Here is a 25,455-nt window from a genome sequence, read left to right as displayed (position 1 = left end):
ATCGTCTTGTTTGTCATTGAGGCTAATAAAGTAATTCATGTCGTGACATCTAGTTCGCTATATATTGCGAGATTGTCATACATGCATGCGTGTAAAATCTAGTATATGCCACGCTAATGAGACATCTATTCTGCTACATATATACGATGCGTGACCTGCTATTTATGTTCGTCACGTACTCCTGTCATGCCATGCCAATTTAAGTATATATCCAATTAACAAAATTGCCACGAGTGCACCATGAGCGTGGCGTCTAAATAATACCCTACAGGACGCGCATTTCATGATTTTCGTGTTACCACCTGTTATTTATGTTCGTCACACAGTCACGTTGCGCAATACCAATTTTGATGTATATCAAGCTAGCGAAACGGACGCCAGACATCATGATCGTGGCACGTAAGTCATGCTGTACATGACATGGTTGTCATGATTTTCATATTAACTCCTGTTATTTGTCTTCGTCACACAGTCACGTCATGCGATACCAACTTTGGCGTATATCGAGCTAGCGAAACGGCTGCCAGCGCACCATGAGCGTGGCACGTTAAGTCATGCTGTACATGACATGCGTGTCATGATTTTCATGTTAACTCCTGTTAATTATGTTCGTCACACAGTCACGTCGCGCGATACCAGTTTTGGTGTATATCAAGCTAGCGCAACAACCGCCAGCTCACCATGAGCGTGGCACGTAAGTCATGCTGTACAGGACATGCGTGTCATGATTTTCATGTTAACTCCTGTTATTTGTGTTCGTCACACAGTCACGTCGCGAGGTACCAATTTTGGTGTATATCAAGCTAGCGAAACGGCCGCCAGCGCACCATGAGCGTGGCACATAAGTCATGCTGTACATGACATGCGTGTCATGATTTGCACGTTAGGACCTGTCATTATGTTCGTCATGAACTCTTGTCACGCCATACCAATTTCGGTATATATCAAACTAACGAAACGGCCGCAAGAGCACCAAAACTGTGGCATGTAAATCATGTCGTTCATGACATGAATATCATGATTGTCATGTTATGACCTGTCATTTATGTTCGCCATCATAAGGTCATGTTACGCCATACCAACTTTGGTGTACATCCTATTAACGAAACGGCCAGGAGAGCACAAAGTCGTAGGCGGCTAGATAGATAGATAGATAGATAGATAGATAGATAGATAGATAGATAGATAGATAGATAGATAGATAGATAGATAGATAGATAGATAGATAGATAGATAGATAGATAGATAGATAGATACGCTCAAAGTCGCAGAAGTTCGCTAAGAAATGCTTCGCATTAAAAAAAAATAACATTGTCTTAAGGCTACTTTCTCAGGAAAGCACTGGAAAACGGAGAGAAGTCCTGCAAAGCAGACTACGTCTGTGCATACGGCATCGAAGAGACAGTGCTGTGCCGTGGTGGCGACTCCGTCGTCACCATTTTCTGGTTGCGTGCCTGGGATTTCTGTCAAGCTAGTGCAGGCTAACAAGCCTCCATTGATAAGTACGTGCTGCGTCGATACCACGCTGCCCACTACTGCATTAAAACAAAAAAGAGGCAAGGGGTAGCTGCGTCAATGTTTTTCTGCCGGGGTATGTATGCCCAGCCCGCGGTATGTATACACGCGGACGTTGATGAAGCAAACCACCGTGCTAGCATTGCATGTATACATATGGTGTCGCGCTGTTATGCTCGAGGGCGCGGGATAGATTCTCGGCCACGGTGGCCGCATTTCGATGGTCTTTAAATACAATGAACACCCGCGTACCGAAATATATGTGCACATTAAAGAACCCCAAGCGGTCAAAATTAATCCTGATTCCCACACTACGGCGTGCCTCATAATCATACGTTGTTCGGCACGTAAAACCGCAGCAACTGTCGACGTTGATCAAACACGTTTATTCTAAGCAGACACAGGCAAGCTAAAAAAGATAGGACAGTACGTTAGGCGAATTAAACGGCGAGTAAAAACCCAAGACATTTAATCCTTTTCTAGCGAGGCATAATTCCGATGTCGCTTTGCCGCGGCAACTAACGCGCAAAAAAGCTTTACCGCATCGGCTGACTCCAGCAGGCTAAGCTTCCAGTAGTCCGCTACTTCGTTCGTGACAATAACCGTTGACCCGTTCGTTCTGGATATTTATGCTTCCAGTACCTTTTAATACGAGCTACTGAGAAGAACACTCCTAAAATCAATCTTTTATCACGCGTACCCGAACGCTAACAGTTGCTTCGTCATGTTGGCCAGTTGAAGTGCTGATAGCGCACCTCTCTGCCGGCCTATTAAAGTGAGTGTTCTTTTTTTCATCGCTGTCTCTTTCGACTGTCCGAGGTAACGCAACTGCGTCAGAATGTTATCTCAGATAAGCTGCCGGCATTTGGCCTCCTAACTGTTTCAGCTGCTCGCACAGCGAAACGGCGGCTGAAGGGCGTTTACGGCCGCAATAGGCTCACCGCGAGCCGTCCCAGGCTTTGCCTCATCAGGGCTTTGTTTTCGCGCGTTCAGTCAGCTACACGAAGTCTGTGCTTTGCGGTGGCCGGAATATCGACGCTCTCGTTGCGGAATTCAGCAGCTCCTCTAGATACGCAGCCAAGCACACAAAAGGCCGGAGGGTAACCTACGTGGACCATACACCACGGTGAGTGACGAGGTCTTATCGGTAGCCGATATCGCATCGATAGGTTGACGGCCCGCTACGTGCGAGATAGCGCTCCAATTGCATGCATTCTGCCATGGTTACTTATCGGTCGCTGCTCGTCAAATGGCTTTTGCCTGAAATTGTCGCGATACTCGAGCACTTACCATCACAACGCAGTTTATAGGCAGATAACATAATAAATTGTATTTAGAAATGTTCTTTAGGTACCTAAGTGGTGCGTTTGTTTTATACGCTACTTATAGCTCATTGTTGGGGTTTAACATCCCAAAACCACGATATGATTACGAGCGACACCGTAGTGCAGGGATCCGAAAATTTTGACCACCTGGGGTTCTTTAACGTGAACCTAAATCTAAGTACACGGGCCTCTAGCATTATCGCCTCCATCACAGATGCCTACTTATAGTTCCTGCTAGCTAGATGGAAAATCGGTTTCGCACCATTGCACGTCCTTCAGGCTGCAATATCACTGAGCTCATTTTTCACGCTAACAGCCCTGTTGTCCAGACGACTATGACGTTGCGCTGCTAAAGCTGCGGATCCGCGCCATTTCCCGGCAGCGGCGTGTGCATGTCGATGCTAATGAAAGTCACAGTGTCGCCGCAACTGCGAAACAATGAATGCGATGAGAGCAAATAGGAATTTTATGCGAACGTAAGGTAGGCGCTAACCTCTTTAGCTTCCGATGTGGCGTAACTTAGCAGAACGGCGGCTAAAGGAAAGCCGGCCGCTGCAGCGAGCAAGCGACCCTAAAGCGATACTGAATCAAAATCTGAAAGTGTTACGGAAATGCTGAAAATGAATTCTCAGTGCGCGATTACGTAGAAAAGAAGTCGTCACTTAGCGAACTTTTCAGCGGTTGGTCTTATTTTCGAGATCTCTGTGAGCGTGCGCCAAGCCATTGGACCGACGCGAGTTGGAAAGCCTGACGTCACGACACCCTCGTTGGACAGCTGGCCGACCGGTCGCGCCCTTTCGAAGAGCGTGTCGTCGCATAAATGCACAGTATGCATTCGTGTCGTGGTCCCTCTACCAGCGATGAATTCACCTCTGATGATACAGACCATTTCAACTTAATGCTTACGGTTACCCTGTACATTATCTCGAACATTTCGTACATCTTAGCATTTGGGCAAACACTGGAATTGATGCAAAGCGTTATGCATGATACTGCGTGCAACCTTTCCAGTAACCTGTGTATTTGTAAATTTCGCAATGTTCATAAACACACGTAGTGGAACCGGCTTTATTCAGCAAACTTTATCCTAAAATGGACAGTTGCGCGAGTTGATGTGTATTCATCGTTAAACACAGAGAAATAACAATGAAAGGCACAGGACGATGCGCCACTAGCAAGTGAAACCACAGAAAGATATACACACACATTACGAAAAAAAGTCACAGTTTCGCCGCAAGGGCGAAGCAATGAATGCGGTAGCAAGAAATCGAATGTCACACGAAGAACCAGAAGCAGCTCGATACTTGCAGCGTGCCGCTGAAGCACAACAAAGGACGCCCTAAATGAACGCACAGGCATGCACAGGGCAAGCGTGAACTAACAACTGTCACAGCTGTTACGCCTATGTGCATAAACAGCTCGCTGTTATTTCGCCGGCGCATACATGGCGTGCGCCTTAATTGTCTAACGCATCGCGCTGAGGAGCGAGGGATTGCTGGTTCGGATCCGCGGTCGGGTGCTTCAGAATTTTTCTTCTGCTTGATTCTTTTTGTGCCTTTTATATATATATATATATATATACAGATACATAAACATATCCGGGACATGACGACGTCGACAGACGGCGACGGCAAAAATCAGCCGAGAGTGTCCATATAATTGCTATCGCAATGAAAACTACAAAATTAAAGAAACACGCAGTCGCAGAAAGAGTACAAGCATGTCTGAAAAAGCCGAACACGTGTTAAACTTGCGTTGCTAGTACTACGTCGTCCTGTCCCCTTCATTTCTATGTGTGTTGTGGTTTTCTTTTCCCGCTTTCTATAAATATGAACTTAAGTCCTGACTGCTTTACAGACTCTATACGTGCATGGTAAAATTTTATTCAACCTCATGGCATATAAAGTCCTAGGATCTAATGTGCCATGCCACCAGCCACTGTTTATAGGAAATTTTTAATTTTAGGTATGTGATTGCCTAATTTCCGGTTGACTTTGCAGCGATAATGCTGGGCTTAACATTCAATGTGGTAATTAGCATAAGTCATGAAGTGAGGAATTAAAAATGAATTTTAAGTTGCAGATGGCACTAGCTCGCATGGATATATTATAAACATAGATGTATTAATCATGCATATTAGAAGTATTAGTACACTGCAGCCATGTAATAGCGCCGACAAGTACCCAAGCATAATTCCAGAAATTTACGTTAGTTTTTAGATATCTGTGACTAAATATGGGCAGTAATATATGCAGGCAGCGTTGTCATTTTTAGGGCGTTGCTGAATGTTTTATAAATCGTAGTAAGTGCATCTACAATCAATTTTAGGCTTTTCTGCAGGAAACTCAACTGTATGATCATGTGTGACATGTTTTGATGCCATAGTGCAAACTAATGCAATAACAGAACTAAAACATGCCTTCCTGCATGGTTGCATATTTCTCAAAATAAAGTCAGCCTTATTGTAATAATTTAGTTGCCTTCATGTGCAGGCTGACACCTAGTTCCTTGTGCATCCAATTTCTTTGAATTGCGCTTAGGTACTGGCCCTGTGAAGTGCACATGTTAGTAAGCATTAGGAGACGGTTTTACACACTACTTTCATGTTGCTGTACTGATGTGGATTATATATAGTTCTTGGGCTGTACTGTATATGTTGCTCCACGTGTTCACTATAGGGTGTAAGTTCTGTGTACAAAGATGGAAATATACATATGCTCACACTGATGAGAACTGCTGCTGTTTTGATTCCAATAAAATAGTACGAACACTGTTTCTTGTATAAATTGAGGTATGGCTATTTGTCGTGCATGCAAATGGAAGAAATGAACTGCGATACATGCAATACAAATTGCATGCAATACAAATTGGTAAAATACTGCTCGCTCATTGTAACGGCCTGCGCTGCGTTTTTTACCACACAAGCAGAACAGATGATTTACGCATCAGAACACATTCGGAAAGAGAAATAGGTGACAGGCAGTTCGTCAACAAGTCATCACTGTTTTCTAACGTAAATTTAGTGATATTTAATCAACCGCACAATAACTGAAGGTGCCTGTTGTATAAGTGAACTTCAACGTAATGTACAGATGGACGAGGGAGTGCACATACGGCCAAGTTTTGTGCCTATTTGCTACAGCCGTCGTGTTTCTGTGTTATGTATGTAAAATTTTGAATTGCGAACAAGCCAAGCTGTCTACTAATCTGAATACAGTATACTAGCAATTCAAACGAACCTATATATTCTGGAGAACAGCTGTTTCATTGAGGAGGACTGTAATACACTTTTGTTAATTCGTATTGCGTCATCTGTGCAAGAGGAGTGCCGAGTACACATGGACATTCACAAGGGAGAAATGCAAGTGCATTAACTATTTTATTTTGCGGGAGACATGTCACTGGTAAATTTGTGGATGTTGTGCTTGACCAACGTTGCTAGATTAGCTTGACATCGGGGCACACTTTGGGCATTCGCTTTAACGCGGTGGCGTTATGCTTAAGAATAACCGTTAATTAATAAGGTTGTAGGTAGTCTCCGAGTATAAAAGCACGTAAATATGAGTTATAGAGAACCACTGTAAGCCACGCTAAAGCGCGAACTGCACGTAAGTGCTAACTGCGGAAATAGATTATCTATCTGCTGCTCAGAAGGCGCTGCTGCCCTGCGTGCAGCTCGCGACAGTAGGCGCACTTTAACTGAGCTTAATGGAGGCGCGTTATAATATGCTTGTAACTGTGACGTGTGCGTGTGTAACTTTTATTTGCTATGGGAGCGGCAGCCGCGAGCGCATCGACGGTAGAAAAGAACGATGGACACGGGCAGGCTCGCGGCTTGCGCTCAGTGGCCGTTGACAGTGAGTCGCTGCCGAGTCCTGGAATGATAAAGACGTGTTTCTCAGTGTCTCGTCCTCGTCTCTGAGGGGTTCTGCGCGGCGGCTGGCCCATACCCCTAGAATGCAAACACAGGCGGTCTTAGAACTGTTCAGATCCACGAATTTCGGGCGAGCGAAGCATTGTCGATATATGGAGAAGCACTCAAGAGGGCACACGTATATCATTTTTTATAACCGCACGACGACGAATCGAAGAATTCAGAGCGGAAGGCTCTGCATGACGCCCCACAAATTATGCAGTGGCCGTACGTAAGCTTAAACACAGGCCGATGGTTGTTCTTTGAACGCGACTGCAAGCAAAAGTACTCTCAGTGAGTTGACCGTAGAATTCAGGTTGTATTATTATTTTACCTTACCGCTGAATCCACCTTCGGGATATCTTTGATCTGAAGTGTATTATCCAAAGGTTCAATGATCGTGTGCATTCTCTTGCAAAAGAATAATAGTGTTAGAACACTAAGCTATAATCCAACCCTCATGGTTCACGAGGGGCCGCTCTCCAGCCTGTTAAGAACCTGCTTCCAACTCGATCTGTGCGCGCACTGATCAAGTCAGCACGAGATCCGTGGCGTTAGAACTCAGCACCACACACAAGTTTTTTTTAAGTTTTGAGGCCAGTTATGACATTCAGAACTAATCGAAACAAGCGAGGCACAAGAGGCTGCGATACCGAAAAGGCAGTGTGGCCAAATTTCGGTTACGCTCGAACGTGCGCGGGCGCGCTAAGTTGAGCAGATGACAGTTGGCCTCTACCGGAAGTTAGTGATCTTTTTGAAAGCTCGCAACAATGTTTTCCATATTCTAGCCTGTTTATTTAACTACAACAACTATTATACACAGTGTCAACGGGAACAAGCGCATCTGATCCAAACACCGCTCTTGATTTATGCCGGCTATTGGCCGATAAGGAAGCCATGTCTCTTGCGACGCGGAGAAACAGATAAGTGACGTCAAATAACAGGCGCCCGCCCACCGACGAGAGTGAGAACCGGCCTCTATTTGAAAAGCGGGCACCTGGGAAAACAGCAACTTCGCGCTCCGCTTTTAGCTTTCACGCGGCACGCACGACTGCAATATGTGCTGAGCATTTCATAGCCGTGTCAGCTTTCCGCAGGATATGTTTTTTCAACAAGCCCAAGGGGTGTTTCATGAGCCCTTTAACACTCGATCTTGGAAAAACACTTCGCCGTCATTCTCGTGACACAGACAGCTGACTGTCGTAGCTACATACGATGAGGTGGCATTCGTGTCATCTGCTGCTGCTAATTGTTCACTAGGTAAAAAGGGACTCTCATCATCAAAATTCCAACTACACGTTGGATCGTTTAGCTACCTCACAAACGCTGCAGCACTCAATGCGACACTGAGCCATGCAGCTGCTTTTCTGTAACGCTTCCTGATGTTTGACACGTGTGCGTCACAGCTGCTGGCGCATACAGTGACTTTGTGTCAGTGCGAGAATGCGGAAGTGCATCCGGAGGAATTCCTTGCAGCGCTTCCTGCAAAAGACATATAGAAACAAAAAAAGTCTCACTAAGCGATGTGCTGTCGCAGGTTTGTAGCGCGACGACCAGCGAGACAAAAAGCACCGCAAAGAAGCGACAAGCCTTCGTAATTCTTGCGCTCACGTGCCAGTGACGTCGTTTGGGGAATCCCGGCATTTAACTGCGGAGTGGCTTCGCGTAGATGCACAATATTTTAAGTATCGCACCATTTTTTGTTGTATTTTGCGCTCGCATATATTCAACAGGCAGGATAAGCCATGGACATACTCTAGGCTGCTAGGCTGATTCGCCTAGCAGGATCTATGTTTCTTACGTTAATCGGAATTGTAGCTTGTGTTCTGAATAAAGGAACAATGATACACTATATTGGAGCTATCTTTCATTTCTTTTTTACTCATTTTTTTTTATTTTTGAGCAGGAATTACAAACAGCGGTGGCTGTGAGTGAACGTTCCATAATCAGGGATGCTAGCCAACGGTTTCTCGTTGAATTTAACTGCTTCATATCAAGCGTTGAATTATACAAGTGAGCCCCGTCACTACTCGATTCATGTACTTGATAGGAAAATGCGGAAAATGACAGTTTGCGCATAACTTCCCTTAAACGCTTGCGTAAATCATCAGTTTTCTGCCCCGCCTTGCGCCAGGTTTCCCTTTTGTGACAATATCGAGTATAAAGTTTGTAGTATCATGTTTCGGGAGGCATAATTCAAAACTCATGCTCAGAATTCATGCCACCTCCACACGTTTTGAAACCCGAAAAACTTGAACCCTATAATTTCTAAATGCACCGTACATTCCTCAGCAGTTTCTAATTGTTTAGGTGTAGCGCTAATACTGTGCATTTCCTTACTTGCGCCCGCGCTTGTAATACGTAGCTATTAAGTAAATATGCTAACGCTCCTCACTGTTTAAGCATCTTCACTCGCTAAAAGAGCTTATAGCCAGATGAATATTTATGGAGGTCTATAATCATCGGACCTATGCATTTGTTCTGTTGCCGATGATTCCTTTACGTCCGCTTATGTAATTCTCATTGTGAACATCTGGTGTGGGGCATAGGCCTATCCGAGTGATTTTTCTATGGCCTTCTGTTCGTGCTTCTGACATGGCTACCGCTAGTGCCAAAAAATTTATGTTGCTGTCATCTCACATGTTTTGCCATATCAGCCGCCCTAAAAAGTTTAGCCGCCCAACTGGTTTTATTCTTTCTATTTCTCCAGCAGAAAATGTGTAGCTACCAGGGTTGGGCAGCATCGCGACACAGGAGTATCACAATAGTATCTTAGAGATACGTTTGGGTGTCTGTATTTATGTATCTAGATACACTTGAAGAATGCATTTGTATGTCAGTAGGAATATTGGGTGCGAGGCCTACCACCAGCAAAGCCGGCACCACCGTCGGCGTGACGTGCTATAGAGCATCACGTGGTCACAGCGGCTGCATCGTCTGCTTCAAGAGCACCGGAGCGAGCTGAAAACGAAATTTCAGAATACGTTGTGAAATTCTCACTAAGTAGGGAGGTTTTCCTGCTTCGGGTGTGCGCTTGACAATACTTGAAAGGTCTACAATATGCAGTCACTTTATTTTAAGGTGTCATATATTGCCACACCCGCTCCTTTTTTCTGTGTTTTATGTTACCGGCCCACTACACGTGTATTACTGCCTTGCGCAAACCGTGCCCAAATGTCCGGGAACATTCCAGAATATTTTAGAATCTTCTGTTGGGCTTGAGCGCGCAAATGCGAAAAGTTGAGTTTAATCTGACAGTAACTCGGCCGCCAGCGATAAGGCTCGAAGATTCGATTCCGCGTGTAAGAAGCCTTACCGCAGATTAAAATACTCGACGGCTGACGATTGTTCACGCCGCTATCATTTTACAGTGAGAGTCGCTTCCACGTTGTATTTTTATTTCCCGGGCGCAAGTTCGCTCGAATAAAAAGTATAGTCTTGAACACGGCAACTGCTGCCTTCGTCACCTGTTCATTGGGACCACTTAATTGAGCTGCTCGAACGCATCAGAGTACACGGCGATGACACGCGAGGCTGGTCCGTGCAGAAGACGGCGCTCCTCGAACGCGTCGAACTTTGGAACAATGATCCTGTGGCGTGTGCGATATACGCGAACAAGCTGTTCGACGTCATGCTCAATATTCTCAAAGACCGGCGTATTTCGCCGCTCAAACCATACCAATAATTGAAAAAGGCTTCAGTACACCCTTGGGATTAACCCACTGCTCAACACCGGGGCCGCACGTTTCATCTTCACTGGTGAACCATCTCTACGGAGTGCTTCTGCGGTGATTTTTTCATTTCATTTTTAGTCGATATATAATTATAAAGTAAACACAATGAAAAACTTAGATAAAAAGCCGAGGGATATGTGGCTGCAGAAAAGGAGATTACTAAATGAAAAGGACGCATACATGTACTTCTCGGAAAACCTAACTGTTATATGCTGTACATAGCTCCGGCAGTTTCGGTTTCAGTCTTTAGGTTGGCAACACTGTGTCCTTGTCCTTGTATATATTTGTGGAACGTCTAATAAAACGGCGAGTATGTAACCGCTACCCGTGAGTGCGAGTCATGTCACTCCTTCACTACAACGGCGACGAGTGTTTGAACCCCGTCTGATATAGTTCCCGGGGGATAACCAGCCACGCCCCCCAGATGGCTTTCGCCGGCATCGCCCCACCGGATCCGTTTCTTCCGACACCGGGTCGCCCCGTGCAGCCATGGTCCCGATGGCACGACATGTTCAAGGTCTACCTGCTGGCTTCCGGTGCTTCAGAGTTCTCCCCAGAGCGACGCAAGGCTATTCTACTGCATTCCTTGGGACCCGAAGGTCAACGTATTTTTCAATACCCTGTCTGTTTCGCAGGCGGCCGAAAAGACAGAGGAGGAAGAAGGAACTGGAGCTACGCCCGACGTGTACGACTCCACGGTAGCGGCACTGGCTAAGCACTTCGATACCACCTGCAACCTGGACGTCGAGCGCCACCGATTTCACCGTCGAATTCAGTCCCCAGGCGAGTCTATTCAAGAATACGTGACCGCGCTAACTGAGCTTGCCGCGATGTACTCATTTACGTCGCGAGAGGAGTCATTACGTGACCAGTTTGTTGCCGGTGTGTCCTCTCATCGTATTCGGGAACGTCTTCTGTTAGAAGAGTCTGCGCTTTCGTTCAGCAAGGCAGTTGCTCTCGCGAGTCAAATCGAGCATGCAGCAGTAGAAATGAAGGAATTTTCCATTTCTGTGCAACCAGTGTCTGCGCAGTCGGGCACAAAAGGCAGTTATCGTTGCAGTCACTGAATTCATGGCCGCGTGCTCGCACTTTCAGTCAACGTGATAAGGCAGCTACATCTGGGAACCGCCCCCCATCTCGACAGCGCTATCCATCGAATTTGCAGCAACACGTGAATTCTTCGCATTGCTTCAGATGCGGTTCTAAGCAGCATCTCGCTTCTTGGAAACGCTGCCCAGGTAAAGGAAAAAAAATGCTTCTTTTGTGACCGTATCAGATATTTTGAAAACGTTTGCAACCACAAACGGTCGCAAGCAGCTGTCCACGAGGTTTAAGTAGATAGCCCTTTGCAGGATGAAACCGTAGAGGTTCTTGTGGTTCAACAGCCTCTTGCATCTGGAATTCACATTAACGTTCGAGTCGGGCAGGTCGCCATGAAGCTGTTAGTCGATTCTGGCTCTTCCGTTTCCATTCTTTCAGGCAAGGTGTTTGACCAACATTTCACTGGTGTGGCGCTTCTTCCCGTTCCTCGTGTGACGCTTCTGGGTTATTCCAAAACACCAATTTTGGTTCGAGGCTGCTTCTTTTCTGAGGTCTTTTTCGAGAATCGCAGCACACCGCTTTTGTTTTATGTCGTCGAACAGCGTACTTCTCTCGTTGGCCTGGATGGTATTAAGGCTTTGAAGCTGCGCATTGAAGGGTCTGCGCTGCTGTGCTTTCAAACCAGCACGGTACCGAACGTCGAAGTAGCTGAGACATGTCCTATAGAGCCATCCATGCAGCTGCCATCAGCACTTCAGCAAAAGTTTTGCTCGCTCTTCACAAACGAGCTGAGTCTTGCAAAAGGTTTGTTCACAGGATTAAGACACGTGCGGGTGTTCAGCCAGTAGCATCAAAACTTCGCCGGCTTCCTTTCACGTTACGACCATGCGTGTCTTCCGAACTGCAGCACTTGGAAAGCTTGGACATCATTGAACGTATCGATGCGTCAGAATGGGTGTCCCCTACTGTAGTCATTCAGAAGAAAGATGAAAGTATTAGGCTTTGTGTAGATTTACGCGACCCTAACAAGGCCATCGTTCCGGACAGCTTTCCGTTGCCTCACATGGGTGAGTTGCTTCATGCCTTGGTGGGTGCCGCGCACTTTTCGAAACTTGACTTAGCGTCTGCCTACCACCAAGTTCCCCTGAATCCTGAGAGCAGGGACTTGACAGCTTTTATAACACATGAAGGGCTGTACCGGTTCAAACGCGTTTGTTTTGGGCTAGCCTCAGCACCTGCTGCTTTCCAGAGTATGATGTGTCGTATCCTTCGCAATTGTGCAAGTGTCCTCTTTTACATCGACGATGTCATTAGTTTTGGAAAATCAGCTGAGGAGCACCTAAAGAACATAGAGGCAGTGTTGCAGCGTATCAAAGACGCAGGTCTGAAGCTCAACAGTAAATGTGTGTTTGGAGTTCAGGAGCTCGAATTCTTAGGCCACAATGTGACACCTTGCGGTATTTCGCCACTGTCAGGGAAAGTAGACACAATTGTGGAAACCCCAGTTCCAAGAAATGTCGCTGAGCTCCGTTCGTTTCTTGGGTTGGTGGAATACTACGCCAAGTTTGTGCCACACTTGGCCGAGATGGTAGAACCAATGAGGGCCCTTCTTAGGAAAGGCGAAACCTTCACCCGGTCTGTTGAGGTGGATAGCAGTTTCCGCGCGGTAAAGGCGGTATTATCGTCCGATCTTGTCTTCCACATGTTTGATCCTGCGCTTCCAATTGTCATTTCCACTGATGCGTCCGAATGTGGTCTAGGAGCCGTCCTCCAGCAGCACGCCGGTAATAAGCTTCGTACTGTTGCTTTTGCATCACGTACGCTATCTACGGCTGAGTACGCAGTTGGCGAGAAGGAAGCACTTGCATGCATTTGGGCATGCGAGCATTGGCATGCATACCTGTGGGGACGGAGCTTCACTCTCCGAACAGACCATCAGGCACTAGTTTCGCTTCTGTCTTAGCAGGGCTCAGGCCGACGCCCACTTAGAATTGCACGTTGGTGCACAAGGCTACTACGTTACAATTTCACGGTGGAGTACCAGAAAGGCTCGTCCAACAGAGTAGCCGATGCTCTTTCGCGGTTACCTGTTCATATAGCATATGGAGAGCTGATCTTTGAGGAAGAAATTGCTTCCATGGTTCAAGCCAGACTTGGGGAACAATTTTGGCGGCCCCGCATGGACATTCACATGGAAGAAGCAGTCCACAATTGTAGCATCTGTCAAGCAGCAGATAAATCGGCGAAGACGTCACCCGCCCCGCTGCAACCTGTCGAGCTACCAGAGAGACCATGGCAGAAACTTGCAATGGATATCGTTGATCCTCTGGAGAGAGCGCCTCCAGATTGCAGATTTGTCCTGACACTCGTAGACTACTTCTCAAAATGGCCAGAAGTACAGTTTGCAATAGAAATTTCTACAAGAACCGTGACCGAATTCCTGCTCAACGTATTTGCACGGGAAGGATATCCTGAACAGATAATCTGTGATAATGGGCCCCAGTTCACATCAAGGAATTTGTCCACTTCCTACAGGAACGAGTGATCCATCTGTCGCATTCATCTGTTTATTACCCGCAGGCAAACGGACAGATCGAGCGGTTCAACCTCACGTTCAAGACTTACCTCCAACTGGCTCGTCTGGAACAACGTCCGTTGCGAACTGCTGTACGGGATTACCTCGCCGCATACAGGTGTACACCACACGCCACAACAGGTGCGGCCCCGGCGGTACTGTTACATGGAAGGCTGCCAAGAACGAAGCTTGACATCTTCGGCTTATCGCCGGAGTGCTTCTCAAAGGCACGCTACCAGGAACAGGCCAGGCTGCGGCAACGTGTCAAGCGCAGGCAAGAGTACAGCAAAGCGTACACCGAGAGGAGGCGAGCGGCAAAACCGATAACAGTGACAGTAGGAGACATGGTGCGGGTGAAGAAACCATCGGTTTCATTCAAGGGTGACATGTCTTTCTCGAAGCCAAGGCAAGTCATTGAGCAACGCGGTCCAGCAGCCTTCATTCTCGACGACGGCAAAACATGGAACGCGGCAAAGCTGTGCAAGGTGCCTGCTCGGCGCCCTGGCGACAATGGCTTTCAGCAACATTCTGCAGGGCGTGAATCTTCGTTCCATCACGACCCCTTTGATGCGACGCTTCTCGCTGCAATATGGCAGCCAGCGTCTGCCGAGGCAAGTGTTCCCGCAGCGAGACCTCTGCCTAGTGCAGACTGCGATTCCGGGTCGCCAACGAGATCAGCCGCCGGGCAGTTTCCTGCTTCAGAAACTGTTTCACGCCCGCCCGTTAACACTACAGAAGAACCTGTGGTATCGTGCCCACCTGGTCGTCGCATTAAGCCGCACCGAGAGAGATGGCGACCGGACAGATACGGTTATTAAGTGTGAATGTATAAATATTCCTTAGTTGGTGTACCTGTTACCTAATCAATATTCTTGCATGTGTATAGATCATTTTGTGTGTATATATTGATGTGTATTTCTTGCTGTGTATTTCTCGTTCCACATATAAACTCTGCGAGATTAACCTATACTAACGTACTAACACCTTCACAATGAAAAAAAATGAGGGAGGGAAAATGTTGTATCCTGTACATAGTTCCGGCAGTTTCGGTTTCAGTGTTTAAGTTGGCAACACTGTGTCCTTGTGCTTGTATATATTTGTGGAACGTCTAATAACACGGCGAGTATGCACCCGCTTACCCGTGAGTGCGAGTCACGTCATTCCTTCACTACACTAACACGGAGGGCAATAACGCTTTTGTGAACTGTCAAGCAATGGGCCCGCGATAACGGCTTCCGTTACGTGTGTCATGTAAACGGGAAAATCGTTTGCATGCCACACGGCGTTTGTGCTGTCCTTACTTCTTTCTTGGTCGTGTTTGCGTGCCTTGTCTTTTTAGAAGGAAAATCGTCATCCGCAGGAAGGGCGGCGAACTTTTCCATGTGGTCAATGACACGAGTCAGCTGGCTAATTTTTCTGTCGGTTAGACACGTGAGTACATGTAAGAATGTGAACATCTAGTCATAATGGCTAACAATAGATTTGTGTTGCCTGGAAACATTCGCAGTTTTGTGCCTCGTGATTGGTTGGGCTCATCAGTGAAATGGTTTCATTTGAATGTACGATCACTGAACAATAAGGCTGATCATCGGCAACGTTGGTTAGACAGTTTTCACTTGTCTTTTGTTTTTGTTAGGATATCCGAGTCCTGTCTTAGCGGTAGCTTTTACTTGCCGTCATTTTCGACATTTACAGTTAACCGTGATGTGGGTCATGGCTTGTTGTAATTGCATTTTTGTTAATAAGGAAATTGAATGTGAATCTCTCCCGGAACTTTATTGCATGTCAGTCTGCTATTGAAGTTGTTTCCGTATTAGCAAATAATACAGTTTATTCTGTATTCTGCCGACAACCTAGTGGAGATGTTGATTTATTTTTTTAGCACATTGAATCATATATTTCTTTTACTTCTGCGCATCAATATGATGACCTTCTAAGTAGTGATATTATTCTATGTATGACGTCCTAATTCTACATAACGCAATTGATTTTGATGTACTGTTGCGAAGTTTTGGCTCAGTATTTTTACTAAGCTTCCCTCTCGATAACTATGAACTCTGAAACGCTGCTTGATTTGTTTATTACTAATATTAATAATTCTGTTATATATTCAGGAGTAATCTGTTGCTATTTCAGTGACCACATGGGCATTTATTTGATTTCCCGGAAGAAGCAGCCTAGATCCAAACATTTACGTACCCCAACGGCTCAGCATATCACACTTAATGCTCTTGAAAATTTCCATATCGAAATGTCACGTACGCTATGGAATGATGTGTTCAATGAAACTGATGCAGAAGCAGCTTATGAGAAATTCCTTAGTAAACTTCGTGGTGTTTACACTCGGCACTTTCTGCTAAAAAAGAAACATACTATGAAAAAGACAATAAAACCTTGGACATGTAATGAACTTGGCGCGCGCAGAAGAATAAACTCTATGACACATACATTGCCTCCAACTCCACACAGCTCTTTCAAGAGTTTAAAAGCGATAGAAACAAGTTAACCAGCGACATCCGAAATGCGAGAAGGCGTTATTATGAAAATCAGTACGAAAATTCATTCAGGCATCCTGATAAACTATAGAAAAAAATACGGTCTCTGGACGCAAATTTCGTTGAGGATAAACGTTTCGACAAAATCGTTTCTAAAGGAGAAGTTTACAGAGGTGAAATATCAGCTGAGGAATTCAGTTTGTGCTTCGCGAGGGATTATTCTACATCACGTTACTCCCGCGACACCCAGATGTTCGTCTACTCTTTTTCTTGAAGGAGAGCGAAGTAACAGACACGTTTTTTTGAGTTATCAAACAGTACGTCTTGTGATTTAAACAATATACAGATTCATCCAATCAAATATGTAACGGAAGTAATCTGCGCACCACTTACACAGATATTTAATTTGTGCCTGCTAACCGCAACATTTCCTTGAGCTATGCAAATAGCAAAAGTAATTGTGCTTTACAAAAAGGCAGACAAGAATGACTTTGGCAACTATAGGCCATTCAGTATCCTTCCTGCTTTTCTAAATGTTTGGGAAAAAATATACTGAAACTCATAGACAAATTTTTACAGGCTCACAGCATAATCACAGATTGTCAGTATGAATTTAGAAAAAACCGTTCTACAGAAATTACTCTGCTTCATCAAAAAGAATACATTCCGGATAAATCACAAAAGATAAAGTTCGTGTTAGGAATTTTTGCAGATTTTACAAAAGCATTTGACTGCATAGTAAAGAGCGTAATATTGAGAAAATTATATTTCTGTGCTATTAGAGGACACGCTTTAGATTTAATCAAATATTATTTATCCCATCGGAAACAGTATGTTCAAATTAGCAATTTTCAGTCAAGAACGCGCGATGTCATAGCCGGTGTACCCCAGGGCAGCATACTTGGGCCTATATTCTTCAACGTTTATATTAATGATATTAGAAACGTTGATGATCAGTCCAGATTCATTATTTATGCAGGTGACACAACATTACTTTTGTCAGCCGATACAAACCATGAGCTATCTGTGCGCGGTAACAATGTATTAGGTAAGCTAGAACTCTGGACAAACTAGAATTCGCTGTCAGTGTAAATAAAACTAAAGGTGTAATTTTTAATTCTAGAAATAAGAAATATGATAGGCCAGTAAAGTCACAGTATAAGTTCCACTGTTAATGAGAACTAAGAGGCAATAATGCCAAGGAAAATATAGAGGATGTTATCTGTAATATTTGGGATACAAATGTGGAGACAGTAAAGTGAACGAAAAGATAACTTGCCCACTTACTACAGATAACATCCCCTATACTTTTCTTGTCCTATTGTCTGTTAGTTCACATTAATATTTTGTCTAACAAAGAAACACGAGCCCTCAAAAGTCATCTTCTTTCTTTCATTCATAGCGAGGGTCTCGTTCTCGCATACCTGATGCCTTCAGGTAGTATGCGAGAGATTATTGGTCAGCTGCCAGCTCGTAAAAAGATCACGCGCTACGTGACGCAAACAGGCAGAAAAAGAGTGATTCCACACTCGCCGCCATGGCTGCGATTGGCGCTGGTAACACTCCTAGGTTTAAATGCACATATATATCCCATAAAGATTGACGGGAGGATGACCGCCGCCGCAGCTCAGTGGTAGAGCATCGGACGCGTTATTCGAATGTCGCAGGTTCGATCACCGCCGGCGGCAATTCATCTTTTCGTCCACTTTACTTTCTTCAGATCTGTACCCCAATTGCTACAGATAACATCCCCTATACTTTCCTTGGCTATATTGTTTGTTAGTTCTCATTAATATTGTGTCTAACAAAGAAAAACGAGCCCTTAAAAGTCATCTAGTATAAATCCCAGCCAGTCGAAATTGTTGAGTAAAAAAAATCACGATGAGTTTATTTTACACCGCACATGCAATGAAATGACCATGTTAATAGTATTTTATTGAAAGCATCCAGAGCGGTTGGTATAGTTTAGCGTCATAGATCTGGTTTTACCTTGAAAAGCAAAACTTGCTATATACCACGCTTTATTTCTCTTCACATGTAAACTACTGCATGTTAATGCGGGCTATAACGACTAAAACTAATTTAAGGAAAATTTGACCTCTCCATAATAAAATTCTTCTAATTTGCAACCTTCCTCCCAGACATACAACGCACCACATGTTTAATGAGTACGAAATTATCAGTGTTTTCAGCCGACCCATTTAAGGCTCTTACGCCACTTTAATATCGAACAAAAAATACTAGTCCACTAGTTAGCTTCCATGCAACGTTATGAACCAAAATACCCACATCGTCATCAACCGCACTGGATGCTTCCTCGTACAAGACCTAACTATGGACAAGAAAAAATTACTTATCAGCTATTGTTACATAAACAGACTATATTCCGCAGGTATTGACGTAGCGTATATCACTCTTTCTCAACTTAGCCAATATCATATTAACAATCCTAACATTAAAACTTCTTCAAACTGCGTGCCTAAAATTTTTTAAAAAAGTTAAAAAGAAAAGATGAAAACAGCACCACTGCCACGGGTAAATTTTGTGTTTAGTTCATTTGTGGTTTATGTATTCAGACTTTTGATCTATGCTTGTATATATGTTTATTACATTCTGTTTGATCGCTTTTTTGCCATCACCGCAGTCAATGTCAATGTTGCGCATCAAACTTCGCCAGGTCTTGTGTTCTGTTGCCGCCTCGGACTCTGTCTCGTTAATATAGGGGGGTGAAACGTAGTCAAGCGGATAGCCGCTTTTATTCTCACCCCCTCCATGAAATTTGTATGCGTGGAAATAACACCACTAATTATTATTATTATTATTATATTATTATTATTATTATTATTATTATTATTATTATTATTATTATTATTATTATTATTATTATTATTATTATAAGAAATAGCTGAGCTGGTTGGTGGTTATTCATGTTAAAAAGACCGGTCGTGCAAACACGGACGCAAGGGAAAAGTGAAGAGATTGAACAGTTCAGCAGTTCACCACACGCCGGATTGATAGGTGTCGCTGGTTTCTTAGAAGTGCTCAGATAAGCTTCTGTGTCTACGTTTATTTCCGCTGCTGTATGATTTTTCAGTTGTTAGCAGCGTTTGTGGCGTCTTGACTACTCTCCTGTGTCCGTGTTTGCACGCCCTGTCTTTCTAAAGGGCTCCAAAACAGCCTCTGAAAACACAAAAAATGAGCGCGTTATTCCCTCTCGGCGTTTCTCGTCTTCTTGGCGCATTTTGTGACGCCAGAGCAGTGATTCACTTGACGTCATTAGGGCACACACTCTCGAATGGTTCATACAGGAGAATTATAAGTTGGGAATTGTCTCCTGCCCTGCTTTGCCATGCAGTGGCCCACCTGTTCTTCCTTGTCTCGCATGACTATCGTGCGCGATCAACTGATTTCACTCCATTGTCTGCTTCCGACCGCGAAGCGGAGATAACGGTGTGCAGCCGACAAGTGCGAAATCCTGATAGGCTCAACGCTTAGTGCTGACATTGTACACGGGCTTCAAAAAGAAATAGGTGGCGAGGAGGAGATATTACCCGTAGGCAGGGTAGTGAGGGCGGGAACAAAACCCCTTCCTCGTCTTTGTACTTGGATTGGTTTAGGGAGTGGTTTAGGGGCACTTTGACTATGAGAAAGGCGCTGGATTACTTGATTCTTCAACGGACCAACTTTCCACAACGGAGACGATGCAGCTCTCCAGAAAAAAACGCGAGGCCCCGTCCATGGTTTTTGCATTTATTTTATTGCGATAACGATTATACAGACACTCTCAACGGGTTTTCGCCGTCACCATCATGTTTCGTATGAAGTCAAAACCGATAACATCGTTCCGCACATTCTGTGTTCGACCCGCGAGTAAAAGCTCGCGAGCGCTGGTGGAAAAAGTGGCGGAAGCATAGATGAAACAAGCTGCCCATCTCCGTCGCACCGGAGGGCGCATGCGATAACATCGGCCCGCGTGCGAGACCTGCCGTCGGATGCTCCTCAAGCAGAGAGGACCCCTCCCCCTACCGTATTTCGCTCTGCGAAGGAGCATGAAGGGACGCCGGGGGCAGAGGGCGCTGCGTGTCTCAAGCAGCAACTGTGAACTTTGAAAATAAGGGCGCGGTCGCGAGCGCTGGCGCATGTGCTATCTCGGCCGACATCGGCGAACTGCTCGTGTGCCCTTCTACGCGTTGCGACCACTAAGACGGCAGACTGCTGCACGAAAACCGCATCTCTCCCGGGAACGGCCGTATTCCCATACACCAGTGTTTGGTAGAATTACGCGAGATCGGTTCCGAAAGAGTTAGCTGCTAGCCTTACTTCGTGTGACATTACTTTTTGCTATCCTATTCGGTGATTCGCCCTCTCTGCGACACTAGGCTTTTTTTTTTTTCAAAATTCAAGGGACAAATTTTTCTCCCCACCAACTCCTCAATAAACCACCTCCCCCCTCCCCCCCTGGCGCCTCGCCGCCGCTAATCCGTTCAACTCCTCGCCGTTCACGCGCTGCCGCCGGAGGTGAAAACACCCGCGTGCTGCCGCCGGCGATTTCTGAACCAGCCCACAGGTCTACATACATGTAGGGTTAGTGGGCAGGCTTGGCAAAAAGCAATTTATTGCCTAACAAACTGCCGTGACCTCTCCCAGTCATTAAACCGCTCAAGGAGCACTAATGTACACATTGAACAAAAATAGTAACAAATGAGCAGCTCATGTTGCACAAATTTTTATAACAATAAATAACAAATCGTCAGCAGAACATTCACACTTTGTCCGCAAGGCTGAGTTAATAAAAGTAGTGCATTACAAAATTTTTTTTAGACAGACAAAGCAAAGAATATGTGCCCAGACTTATCGAATACCAAACCATGCAATTAATGTTCACTTAATGAAATTGTGACAAAAAAGATCACCGCCCAAGCACGCCGTACAGGTGGTTAACCAGCGACGCTGAAGCGTGCGGCCTCGGTAATAAGCAGTGGGTTATTCCCGATGGTTGTATAGGAGCCTTTCTCAATTATTGGTATAGTTTGAACGGCGAAATACGCCGGTCTTTGAGGACGTTGAGTATGACGTCGAAGAGCTTGTTGACGTATATCGCGCACGCCACAGTGTCATTGTTCCAAATTTCGATGCGTTCGAGGAGCGCCATCTTCTGAAAGGACCAGCGTTGCGTGTCGTCGCCGTGTACCCTGATGCGTTCGAGCAGCTCCAATTAAGCGGTCCCAATCAACTTCAGAACTTCAGAGGTCAACAAAGTTAGAAATGCAGTTGCCTTGCCTAGTTGCCTCGTCATTGCGAACGCCTCCTTCTTGCGTTCCTGCCAATCATGTACCGTCTTTGGGACTCCATTCATGAACGCCATGTCTCAGTCAAGGGCATCTTTCACGAAGTCACCGCTCTCTAGTTGTTGACGACTGATGGTTCTCGTGACATCGTTGGTACGGAATGTGGCGGTCTTTTCAACGATGTTTAAGCAGATCACTTTCATGGCCACCTACAAGATGTGAGCCAGTTACCCTCCTCGACGGTCCGAGCACCGTATGTCACTGGTGGCTTTGTACAATGGGGTGCGTGTGGAGTTGTGAATAATTGCGGATGGCCGAAATATATCTGCGGAAAGGACAACTCCTCCGCGTGTTTGTCGTACAGTAGGCACACGGGAACTTGCCCTTGTCCGGGAGCAATGGCTAGGTAATGCGTGCCGTCGATGAGACGAGTTGAATCGACGGTTACGTCGTCAAACACCACCGTGTGGCTCACTGCGTGCATGGCAGACGCGCACTGAACGGGATTGTCGAGACCAGTAACTTGGGCAGCGGCTTCAATCTCGTCTTCGTTAATCGGCTCGTCTTCAGTGGCGGCGTCTAACGTGGCGGGATCTACACGTATCGTGTACGGTACGAGGGCTGTCGATGAGGTACAATAGCCAGGTTTTGATGTTGCATTTCTTGACGAGGCCCCACTTGTACGTAGGCTTTGCGAGGAGACGGCGCTTCATATGTATCTCGATTGCTACGTCGTCTGCGATGTAGCGCGGCAGACATTTCAGTATGTTTTTCGCGTTGATCGGAACGTTCACAAATTGTCTCTTGATTGCATATTGTCGGTTGTCGTGTGTTAATCGCCGAATGCAAATGAACGGCAGACGCGGGGTCACTAGTCGTTCTTCGACCACGTTGAGCCTGGGCAAATCTGAAGGCATCGGTGCATAAACGTAGCCGCTAATGGTGCTTAAATTTGGCAGACCACCTTTGTTTAGCGATTTCTTGCATGTTCCACAGACCCGATACTGACCGACGTCGGGAGCAGCTGGGAACCAGCGCGTCAGTACCTCCATGGCATTGCTTCGTTGTTCTTGAGACCGGATCCCGTCGATCGTAGCCAGGTTGTTGTCGAACCACAGGTGGTCGCAGCCGCAGCCGAAGTCCTGCTCGGCAAACTCCCGCCGAGAGTTGGCGTTGGCCGCGGCTAACGCCTTCACGCCATTGCCCCGTTGACGCTACTCTGCCAGCACCGCCGCTTCCTTCAAGCATCCGCCCGCCATGGCGAGCATGCTTGTGTACTACGGAGGGAACAAGAGGGAACGACTTCGCGGACGGCGTAGCCAATGGCGCACACACTTGTGCACGACGTAGAGGGCGACGTCACTGACGGCGCAGCCAATGGAGAAGTTTCTGTGTACATTGGACAGACAGATTTTTGTTTCACCTAGCCATGTACAGCTTTCGCAGTAAAAATGAGCGCTAACACATCGGCATGTAATGCTTATCTGTATTATTTATCTGGGCACAGTGTATACATCCAAGACTCTGATATACATATTTGAAGAATTGGAGTCTTGGAAGTATACTTTGGACGTACACAGCAACTCGCCCAACTTGCTATCTTGTTACTCCAATATACTCTTCAGCGAGTTGGTATAATGTCCGGCCACCCCGTATATATAGGCACTGGATCTTCACCTGGAATGTAGTGCCGGTGGGAGATTTCTCTTGTGCGTAGTTGAACCATAAAATTCGCAGCGTGCACGTTAACTAAAAGCGCACTGTGGCTCTCTGTGCCTAATCTTTCTTCTGCCTCTCATTGCTCATTAGCAGTTATTTTGCTGTGCGAAACATCGGTGCACACTGCATGCTTCACCCCTCCACAGGTTTCAAGTTAGTGGAGCTGAAACACCCTTCCCTACATGCTTCGCCCCTCCCCATTTTTTTTCTTTTTAAACGCTGTTGACTAAGCGGCTGTCTGCACTACGGTGCTCTATAGTATCGGTATTCAGGGATACTTTTTTCGCCTTTCTGCAAAAACATGTCATAAATATTGCGTTGCATGAAATACCAATATATCTGAGTATCTGTATTTTAGCCTTCTATCGCATGTATTTTGATACCGGTATTGCGGAATTCTTTTCTGGGTACATCTGCCAAGCCCTGGTACCTGACACAAAAATTTAGTGTAACCGTCGTTATCATGAAGTATGAAGAAAGATCATGCGACTTCTTGTCGGCACATCACCACATCTCATCTCACATCGAAACGCTCGAAGGGCACGAACTCAAAGACCGCGACACAACACACAGGCTCCCCTCGGACTCCCTTTTGAAAACAACTACGCCCAGCTCGAATCACATTCCCACTTTCCGGCCATCAACTCTGAGTTGTTAAAGTCCCCGACCTCTGCTGTGTTTTCCGATGTCCACCTTTCTCTGTAACTCTCCACGTGTCATTGAGAATGCCGGACGAAACGGGACGCTTATTAAAACCTTATTGTGCTAAGAACTAATGAGCAAAAGATAACCAGTCTTTTACAATGCACACGAGATCTCACGTGAATTTTCGGGCGCGTAAAGTTGTAAATGTAAGTGCAGGTTGCAAGAAGTCTGTACTACTAATGTATCGAAAGAAGAATGACGAGAAATCCCACATTATTTGCCACTACATTCTTGCCGCCTTCCTTGTAGCATTTTCAACTTTTGCCGCGACGTTCGTGTCTTCACCACTGCGGGACACCTGGCGCCATCTGTGAGTTATTTACATTAGTAGCGGAGCCATCAGCTGTGTAACATGGATGCACTGTAATTCGTTCTCGCATTCTTTAATAATCTCGAACATTGGTAGCGCCTCTATGCGAGTATTCACACAGGTTTTGATTGGATGAAGAACGCACGTGAGTTTTAATCTTTCTTTTTCCTCATCGTATCATACAACTATCTATAATCCTTCTGAGGGCTGCCTCAGCTGCAATGGTGTGAAATTGCGCGGTAGCTGAGGAAAATGTGCACCAGCTGCCTGATCGAGTTCGCTTTTGCCGCTAGAGCAAAAAGCGTTGTTTACGCTCTGAAAACGTGAGAGGGGGTTGCGTTTTGGATTTCTTTCTCCGGCGCCGCAATAATCGTCGCATGGCTTGCTTGCGTCTCCTCTCTCAAAACTGGGCGCTCGCTACCTACACATAAACAATGCCCACGGTGTCAGATCTATAATCTTTTGGTGGAGACCCTTCTTGGTTCGCTGGCGATGAATGATCGTCCAGACAAACAGTGGCACGCGTCCGCTCGGTGACGGCAGCGTATATCTATCATCAGAACGAAACAACTTCAAGGGGAAAACGAATTTACGTACCGTTCCTATAGCAACCGGCGTTGTCAGCCGCAACGCCGACGTTCGCCGCGTGTCACGTTTCCGTCGCGAAGAACGCGCCTTGCGGTTCCAGGTTAAAGGGTAAGCCCTATACGTCCCATGCATTTTTGACCATGTTGCGGAAGAGTTTTCTCATTAACTCATGGGGTATCCACAGAATACATAAATCAATATCTTCCAAATTTCGCGCCCTTTTAACTGAACAAGATTCATCAAAAGT

The 25,455-nt window shown here is 45.7% G+C and overlaps 1 protein-coding gene across 1 annotated transcript in view; it reads left to right on the top strand.

Moving 5' to 3' along the window:
• The first annotated feature begins 2,521 nt into the window (after positions 1–2,521).
• LOC119385411 (solute carrier family 52, riboflavin transporter, member 3-A-like) overlaps positions 2,522–25,455 on the top strand; it is a 114,890-nt gene continuing 91,956 nt past the window's right edge. Inside the window, exon 1 of the mRNA XM_049413982.1 lies at positions 2,522–2,641. The gene's annotated coding sequence lies outside the window, so the exon portion shown is untranslated. The remainder of the gene's footprint in view (positions 2,642–25,455) is intronic.

The sequence above is a fragment of the Rhipicephalus sanguineus genome, chromosome 3 (assembly GCF_013339695.2).
Source record: "Rhipicephalus sanguineus isolate Rsan-2018 chromosome 3, BIME_Rsan_1.4, whole genome shotgun sequence".
Lineage (NCBI taxonomy): Eukaryota > Metazoa > Arthropoda > Arachnida > Ixodida > Ixodidae > Rhipicephalus > Rhipicephalus sanguineus.
The sequence above is the reverse complement of the archived record's forward strand: the minus strand, read 5'-3'. Positions and strand labels throughout refer to the sequence as shown.